Raw genomic sequence first — 8,421 nt, forward strand, 5'->3', positions numbered from 1 at the left:
CATCAACCCCAAGAACCCTCCATCTCAATTCCTCACCCTGGGAGCTCAGATAGGGAGGAAGAGTTGGCTCAATGTCCTCAATCAACTCTACACTCATCATACTCAAATCTAGTATCAGATTGTCTCAATAAAAGTAGTTTCTTGTTCATACAAGACATAAAATCAAATATCATTATAGAGCATAAATAATCATATAAATAAAAAAAGGATGCCATAATCATCCTCCCTCTCAAGGATGTGCCAACCACAAGCCTGAGCTTGTTTTGAATAGCTGCACTATCTCAATATATGGGAGTATCTTGGTACCATCTATAAATATGGGATTTTTTATCAATCGGATCTCACTCTATGTCATCACAATGTATCTATGTCATATCTAGATCATAGAAATCTCTCTAAGGAGTTTCTTCAACCTTCCTGACATCTAGCCATGCTAGCAACATCGTACTCATCCTTAATCATACTATGGACCTCTCATCCAAGATATCATGGCAGATCTCATACTAAAGCATCATCCAAATGTGATTAACAATAATCTCTATCAACAACAATACATCCATGCAATCACATAGCATAGGAGAAATATCTCAGCCTCAAAAATAGAATATCTCATGCACATATTTCAAAGGATGCTTGGTGGCAACTCTATGTGAATGAAGTGGCTTACTCATGAATTTATTCAGGTTCTATGCACATCATATATATATAGATCGATGTTCAAAACAAAACATTAATGATTCAATCAGCTGCCGATTACCATGTCAAGTTCAAAAACATCTTGAACTTCAAATTAGACTATCTAAGGATTTGCATTTTCATTATTTAAAAACATTTTCCAATAGATGCGTAATTACGCCGTAAGGCGTTCCCTCTGAGAAAGACATTCCTAAAATGTGACGTGTGCGATCCTGAGCCATTGATTCTGTGTGTTAGATGATTGGGGTGTTTTCTACCGTTCGTTTAGTCTGTTTTTTCATAGAAAAATGATTTTTTCCCATGGTAATGGGCCATGAAAGGCCAGGCCTGGCCTGCTGGCGATGAGACTCTTCGCAGAAACTGCCTGCTGGCGATGAGACTCTTCTGCTGGCGATGAGGCGATGAGACTCTTCGCAGAGACTCTTCGTGTCTTTCTTCCCTGCATGCGTAGCAGATGAAGTTGATGGTGTGCAGCCTCATTCATTGCCCATTCTTTCGCAGTTCATTCTTTTCTCTGAAAGCTTCTCCCTCCCAAATTGTTGCACCTTCACCCATTTTTAGCACAACTTATCATCTCATTTCAGGCCAAAAGTTTGCAGGTTTAATCCGAACTTGCAGCAGACCAGGAGGACGAAGAGGAGCACCAGGAGGACGAAGAGAAGCATTGAGGTCCATGGCGTCTGATTCATCTGCAACCTCCAAGCCTTTGGGAGTTCTCTTTGTTTGCCTTGGTGAGTACCGTCCATCCAATGATTCAACGAGTTCGTTCGGTATCGGTCATTGTTCGCGATGATGCTTCCATGCAGTATTCATCTGCAATATAAAAACGTTGTGCATACCCTGACATAAATATTTGCGGTATTGATTGTTTTCTGCTCTGCTATTTTCAGTGGATTTTGTTCTGCGATTCTCAGAATTTGTCAGCATGTCGATGGGAATGCCACATCAAATTGGCTCCTCGTGTGGAAGTATTTTAACAGCTGAAAAACTTTCATATTCGGAGACCTGTTCTGATTGTTGTTTAGATGAGGCGGGAAGAATTGTATCAGCTCAATGGAGTCCTGCTTCAGGTCTGAAATGTACAACCCGGAGACCTAAAGTAGATTTTGTTATACATCGACTGCAAGTTTCTTCTTCTGCTGTAAGCTCATGTAGTTCTTCACCCTCTGCCAATGATGGATGGAGAAGGCCTGTTCATAGTCCAAGAGGACAAAATGGCCATATTCGGTCTGACTTATCGGTGGCCTACAAGTCCTTTGAGTCCCAAACTCTGGCTCCTGCCACCGATTGGGAAGCTGGACTTGGTGCCCAATTTGAGCAGAGTTACGAAGAAAAAGTGCATGTATTACCTGTGGGTGCTGTGAAAAGGCATAGAGCTGGGGGAGTCCCTGTATTTGTTATGCTCCCTCTGGATAGCATAAACCATAACAATAGCGTCCATAGACAGATGGCTATGAATCTGTCTTCAGGCGTTGAAGAGTGCTGGTGTTGAGGGAGTTATGATGGATGTTTGGTGGGGTCTTGTTGAACGAGAGGCTCCAGGGCAGTATAACTGGTCTGGATACAGAGAGCTGTTGGAAATGGTGAAGAGCCATGGATTGAAAGTCCAGGCTGTAATGTCATTTCACCAGTGTGGAGGAAATGTTGGGGATTCTGCCAAGTATGAACGCTAAATTTTCCGTATAAAACTCAATTATTTCTTCTGTGAAAGTCCAATTTATTAAAGTGAAAATTATGTTGTTTTAGGCCTCATAATGGTTCAGGAATTGAGTGTTTATGTGCTTTGTAATTGTGCAGTATTCCATTGCCTAAGTGGGTTGTTGAAGAAATAGACCGAGATAATGATCTGGTCTACACAGACCAATGGGGCAGGCGAAACTATGAGTATATTTCGTTGGGATGTGATAATCTCCCAATTTTGAAGGGAAGAACGCCTGTCCAATGCTACGCTGATTACATGACGAGTTTCAAGGATCTTTTGGGGGAAACCATTGTGGTAAGTTTTAACTAGTTTTACCGTGTTGCTAGTTGTTTGGTCACAGGGTACATCTAAGCTTTTCCCTCCCATTTTTAAAATAGAAATGCATCTAGCTGTCATGATAAAAGAGAGCATAGCTCCAATCTCTTGAGATTCTGTAATTTGATATTAATTTTGAGGTGTAACCTGTCTTGTTATTTTCTCAATTATTTTTTCTCTCAGTAACTTTTGGAAATTTGTGTCTTATTTGAAAATGCATTTACATTGTTAAAAGGCTCAAGCTTAATTCTGCTCGCTGTTCCTCCGCTTATTAGTTTCTCGTGGATCGAACTTAATTATGCGCTTGTTTGCCTTCCACAATCTCTCTGTTTTTCTTAGTTGCTCAAGCCTCAAAATTAACTCGATGCTCCTTAGTTTTCCATGAACCCACTTGTGTTTTGGATATCTGTATCAGACTTGGTCAAGAACTCAAATATCTCTATCTTTGACCAAAATGAAAGATCCCTACGTCTGACAAGTCCCAGATAGGATATCTATTCTGCCAAATTTGCCTAGGATTTACACCTAGCTTTGAAAGAATATTGTTCATGGTGGGGAAAGCTTGTTTCTGAGAGATTTAAACCTTGTTCATGGGAGATTCAAACCTAGGTTCTCCACACAAAGATCACCATACTATCTCAAATCAAAAGATCCTGCGATTGAGAAGCAGTGGGTTAAGTATCTACCAATTCACCCAAGATTTGTACTTGGCCCCGATCTTTGAACAAGTAAAATGGGCCATGAGTTGGAAAACTTGTTTATTGGAAATTCAAGACATTGTTAGGTTTGAAAGACCCCTGCTTTATCATCTAGTCAAACTCCTGTCAACCATATTTTCTCTATTTTGCCTGATCCAAATTCTCTAGGCCTCAATTATTGGGTATATGCTTGGTCTAATCATGCTCACTCTTAGAATAGGAGTCTTAGATAGCTCTAATATGCTCCATGTTGCAACTTGCACCTCATTTTTACCACGGAGTTATGGTATTGATTTGTTTGTCGCCAGCCTCTTGTTGTACCTTTGGCCTCATTTTCACAACAGATGTTTGTCCCAACCTCATTTTTTAATTTTTACCAGAGTTTGTTTACTCTTTACCCCAACCCTCTTTTTAACAGAGGTTGGATATAGATTGTCTCTGGTACATAGCTTACACATTGCTATTGCGCATCCTGGCGCGGAGATTGGATGACCCAAATATTTCTATGTAGCCCCATCTTTTATGATTAGAGCTTCTTTTTTCATGTGGCTATAAATGATGGCTTATGAGCAATTACCATAACCAAACTTGTCTTTATGAATTTTCTACGAGACATATCTTTGGGCTGAAAATACTATAACTTGTTTTGGTCCCAACTTTTATGATCAGGGCTTCTTTTCTATGTATCCATACAGGCTTTAGTTATATGTCTTAAAAAATACTATAACCTGTTTTGGTCCCAACTTTTATGATCAGGGCTTCTTTTCTATGTATCCATACAGGTTTTAGCTATATGTCTTAGAAGTAATTTTCTTGATGTATGATATATCCTGTTCTAAAGATACGATGATGCATCTATCCAGCTTGGACAAAGTAATCTGGTTTGTTTTGTATTTGTGTTGTAGGTTAAAAGCCTTGAGCATTGGTATTAAAACTGTCTGTTCCATATGCTTCCTCTTATGAAGCATCTCAATATGTTTTTTCCCTATTTGCATTTACTAGAATGCAATACACTTACGTTGAAAATGTTTTAACTAGTGCCCAACTTGTTCGATGAGCCTCGACCACATGTATGTGTTTTGAATGCTACAAGTCTGAGTTACGAGTTTAGTCTTTTTATGTCCAAATTCCCTAATCTGTATTAAGCAAGCTTGTTATCACCATGCCTTGTTTTTCTTGAAATATTATTGACCCTAATGCCTACCATTTCTAACTGAGTCTTAGTAATGACCACCATTAAAAGAATAAGTTGTAAATGTAATTATACTGTAATTTAGGAAGTTATGTAACAATGTCTTCCTATTAAAATGATGTTGCCTGAGAGGCTTGTTGTATTGTTAGAGAGTGATTGATGACCCTGAATAATAAGAATTCCAATCCCTTGACCCATGGAGGTTTCCTTGACACACTGTCAAGGTTTTACCACGTAAAAAATTCTGTGTCTACTTGTGTTGATTTAGTATCTGTTTCTTGTGTACATTTTCTTTCTTGTTTATGAAATCTATGGGCTCTAAATACCAACACTGACTGTTGTTTTAAGTAATGTGCTTTTGGTTGGATGTTAAAGCAAGCCTAGAATTTGAACGTAGAATTTAAAATTTGTCTATCATGGGTGTAATTTGTCCATCATAATACAGGAAATTCAAGTGGGAATGGGTCCTGCAGGAGAGCTGCGGTATCCATCTTATCCTGAGAGTCATGGTACATGGAGATTCCCGGGGATTGGAGCATTTCAGTGCTATGATAAGGTATAAACATTTATCTTTTAAATTTTCCTCTGGTTAACAGAACTGCATCCTACCCTTTTTATACAAACACACATAATATTATAGCTGGTATTTGGGTTTAGTTTTTTTAGGCCATTCAGGTCAAATCCCATTTAGTAACTAGTTTGGGCATCCCTATATTGCAGTTTATGATCTCTAATCTTAGAGCCACAGCTGAAGCTGCTGGCAAGAAGGAATGGGGTAATGGAGGTCCAAGTGATGCAGGTCACTACAACAACTAGCCTGAGGACACCCCATTTTTTCGCAGAGATGGTGGCTGGAACTGTCCTTATGGTGAGTTTTTTCTGAAGTGGTATTCTGGTATGCTTCTTGATCATGGAGAGAGAATCCTAAGAGCAGCTGAAGCCATTTTCCGTGGCACTGACACCAAGCTTTATGGGAAAGTGGCTGGTATTCATTGGCATTATGGAACCAGATCTCATGCCCCTGAACTTACTGCTGGATATTATAATACCAGATTCAGAGATGGGTATCAGCCTATAGCTTCCATGTTTGCAAGACATGGGGTGATTTTCAATTTTACTTGCATTGAGATGAAGGATTGGGAACAACCAGGAGATGCACAGTGCTCGCCAGAGAACATGATCAAACAAGTCATCCTTGCAACTAGGAAGGCTGGGGTCCCTCTTGTAGGGGAGAATGCTCTTCCAAGATTTGATCAAGGTGCACACAATCAGATCATTGGGAATGCCAGTCTCCGACTACCAGAAGATGGTCAAAACACCGCAGTTGAACCAATGTGTGCATTCACTTATTTGAGAATGAGCCAACATTTGTTCCAGCGTGAAAATTGGAGCTTATTTGTCTCATTTGTTACGAAAATGGCACAAGGAGGGGCGACCTCAAATTCATGGGAGCAAGAACATAGAGATACAGACTCATTTGTCCATGCTACAGCCCATTGATCCAAAAGGCTGCTGCACTCTTGCATAATTAGGCCTAAAGTATACGTTTTTTTTCGCAGCAAGCAAAATCTGAATGTAAACAATATTTATTGGTGGAATTAAATTAATTGGTTCCTGTATATATCCTACTCCATGTAAAATTTGCCCAAAGACAGGCTTTTAATGGCTATGCCAAAGCAGTATAATTAATCCTTATGACATTAACATGATTTCTAACTCAGTATAATTAGCCTTTATTGCAGTAACAGGACTTCATATTTTGATTTGAAGAGGTGTTTCAATAAGATCACTGCAGCTACATAGCTATGATCAATTTAATACCTCCAGAATTCAATTTATGGCGTGCCAGGGTTAATACAAGTGTTTTAGTAAGTTCCTTATTTTTGTTCATACTTCATAACTTAAAAAAATGCACAAAATCCAGGTATGGAAAAGACCAAAATCCAGGTGGAAAAGACTAGAAATGAACACCATTCGTGACTGTCGAGTTTTTATGAACTATAATCTATCGAGCTATCCATTCGTCCCTACATAAATCACACACAATGAGCAACAGAGGCCCTCAGATTGCAGGCCGTTGCACGTAGCTTACGTATATAGTGGCAGTATAGTGGCAGCCAGTCAGATTTGATCCTGGTCTGTTCAGGATAACTCTCACCAACTACCGATTCTCCTAGATTAATTAAAAAAACAATGATTAATGGTACTTTCCATGCATTATTTTTATCTTTATTCTTGGTAGAGTTAAATTATTTTTGTACCTGATTAGACAATCACTCACTCGTTAAACCAATTTTATAATATTTTAACATTTTTCTAAACAATCAAGCAATTGTTAAACAAATTTTATAAGTTTTTTACAATTTTTTAATGTTTCAGTTTAATTGTTTGTAATAAAAAACATAAATAGCATATAAAACTCTTTCAGTTTCATTTACTAAGTTGTTCCAAACAGAATCTAATAAGCCAATACTATTGTTAAATTCAGCAAAATGTACATTAAAGTTTGTCTATGTTATTGTTAGCATATGCTTCTAATTAGTTTCTAAGTTGTGTGCAAAAATAAATTAATAACATGGGATGGATATATTTTGTAGTTGACATATTGACAATTCTCCTTCAGTGCCCCAACGCACAAGGCCTTTATTGCTTTTTCCAGGTAATTGGTTACATTTGGTATTCTTTATCGTTTCCCTGTGATACGCATACCATGGAGGAAGCCATTTTTATAGTCAGATGGAGAAAGTGGGGGGAGCAAAATAGTTGTGAGATATCAAATGGAAAATTACTGTGCCAATGGCTTGCAACCTTGGAGCTCTGAAAAGATTCCTACAGCAGTGGTATGAGAACTCAACTTTGCTCAATTATAGTGAAGTTTTAGTGTGATAGCATTTGAGATTTGTTTTGAGGTTGGTTCTCTCTTTAACTGATTTTTTTATTTTGTGTGTTGTTGGCATTACAGATGTGCCTGATACTGCACTGATATTGAGAAAGCACACCCTTCCAATGAAGCTATTTTCTTGCATGTTATTCAATGAATTAGAAATCTTCAATCATCAGGATCAGTTGCCATTTTCATATGTAAGAGACATGATGACACCCAAAGTGAGGATTCACATGTTCGAATCAGCCATTTTTAATACAATAACAAATGAATATTGACACTCTTACAAAGTCAATCGAAGGATTTTCAAAGAGCCTCCTTTGGACCTGCAAATTTCTTTGGGTTATGAATCTAGCGCCTGCAAATCGTATCTGGACAGAATGTGGGCTGCATATTCCGTTTGATTGTATTAATTCATTTCAAATTTGATTGGATACTAAGATTATAGCTTGCAAAAGCTATCAATTTTTTAAAATGTGAAGAGTCATGAAAGAGCATAATATGGGAGGATCCATAACTGCAAATTTAACCAATACATGATGTTGATGGATGCCATGGGTGTTAATTTTGTGCTATATTGGATTAGATGACTGATTTACTTCTCAATAATTGAAGTCATTTTTACTGCCTCTGCCAACATGAGATGATAGAGACTGTGCACCTATATCTAATATGTGTATTGCATTTAATGGAGTTGATAGGATTGAATTGTTTTCCATTGTAAATTCCAGTGGTGATTCTGGTTATACCGGGAATGAAGGAAAATAGAATGAAACGTGCTCTTCTGGACAGCTGGTATCCAAACTCGGTGTATGCCATGAAAACATTTTTAACTCAAATGGAAACAAAGAATTTTTCCAGGTGGCTCTTCATTGTCAACACAATCCTGAACTGAAATTTGGTACAAGTTGTATAGGCTTGCATGTGCGCCATC

General features: G+C 38.2%; 1 pseudogene across 1 annotated transcript; it reads left to right on the forward strand.

Annotated features, from left to right (window-relative positions):
* Nucleotides 1–1,196: 1,196 nt before the first annotated feature.
* Nucleotides 1,197–6,131, forward strand: LOC149204365 (beta-amylase 1, chloroplastic-like; annotated as a pseudogene). The gene is made up of 5 exons (XR_016251769.1): nucleotides 1,197–1,427; nucleotides 1,587–2,356; nucleotides 2,494–2,692; nucleotides 5,049–5,159; nucleotides 5,324–6,131. The product of XR_016251769.1 is annotated as a beta-amylase 1, chloroplastic-like (transcript).
* The last annotated feature ends 2,290 nt before the right edge of the window (nucleotides 6,132–8,421 follow it).

Source organism: Pinus tabuliformis, chromosome 1_2 (genome assembly GCF_031772625.1).
Source record: "Pinus tabuliformis cultivar Carrire ecotype Pingquan chromosome 1_2, CPIR1, whole genome shotgun sequence".
Taxonomy (NCBI): domain Eukaryota; kingdom Viridiplantae; phylum Streptophyta; class Pinopsida; order Pinales; family Pinaceae; genus Pinus; species Pinus tabuliformis.